We start from the raw sequence: 972 nt of genomic DNA, 5'->3' as shown, positions 1-972 counted from the left end.
TTCACATTGTCATCAGCGCTGACTTCCTCGCCCAGTGCGGCTTCAACGTTGGCCTCAAAGGCTCTTGTGCACCAATCAAGGGCTCATACTCTCGCCGCCCCTGCACTGCACTAAATACCCCGCTTATCTACATCACCCCAGCTCCGCCACCTTCAAAGATATTCTCCGCGAGTTTTCGGAAGTGACCAGCCCGACCAACCTCGAAATGAAGCTGCCGCATGGAGGTTGACACCACAATGTCAAAGAGGAACCTCCTGCTCACTCCCGCTGAAGGCCGCTGCCACGTCGCCGAGGCTGACGAACTGTCTCCTCGAGTGAAGCTTTTACAATTTAACTAAACCTCGTTCATTTGTTGACTCGCTGAAAAGGAAAGTTATCTACAAATCTTAGACTGCTTTTTGCTCATCCCCTATACCGATCCCTCTCTCACTACAGTCTTTCTTCTGGAATATTTTGTCTTGGCCAGCTGTAAAGTTTTGGGAAAATGGTATCGCTCTGCCTAATACGTCTTTTTGATTGTCATTTCATTTTTTTTTTCAGGTATCTTGAAGATCGCTGCTTCACCTCTACACATCTAATATATGACAATAGTCCCCTCCACTCTTTTTTTTTATGAATTACTTCTAATACTGCTACTGAATGCATGGACATGCTGTGATTTTTTTTTTTTTTTTTTTTTTTTTTTTTTTTGCTAGTGTGCAAATCTGTTATTCCACTGCAAGAGTCTGTCTGCACTCGAGGTGTTTTTAATTGAATGTATCAGAGATGACTTTTTGTGAACAATATATTTGTTACTGTTGAGAGGGACTTATACATGGATAAACAAACAGAATCTAGGTTTTATTTATCATATCAAATTGTATCACACATTAAAACACGACAGCATACAATGAACATTTATGAATACAATAAGGGACATTATTGAAAGAAAAAGAACACACACACACACACACACACACACACGAATACATA

At 41.0% G+C, this 972-nt stretch overlaps 1 protein-coding gene across 1 annotated transcript in view; it reads right to left on the bottom strand.

Annotated features, from left to right (window-relative positions):
* Positions 1–821: 821 nt before the first annotated feature.
* LOC122245938 (uncharacterized) overlaps positions 822–972 on the bottom strand; it is a 13,651-nt gene continuing 13,500 nt past the window's right edge. The window contains exon 8 of the mRNA XM_043004084.2: positions 822–972. This exon is cut by the window's right edge and continues 220 nt beyond it. The gene's annotated coding sequence lies outside the window, so the exon portion shown is untranslated.

Source organism: Penaeus japonicus, unplaced genomic scaffold (genome assembly GCF_977035675.1).
Source record: "Penaeus japonicus unplaced genomic scaffold, GWHDUDI00000001_assembly GWHDUDI00000001, whole genome shotgun sequence".
Lineage (NCBI taxonomy): Eukaryota > Metazoa > Arthropoda > Malacostraca > Decapoda > Penaeidae > Penaeus > Penaeus japonicus.
The sequence above is the reverse complement of the archived record's forward strand: the minus strand, read 5'-3'. Positions and strand labels throughout refer to the sequence as shown.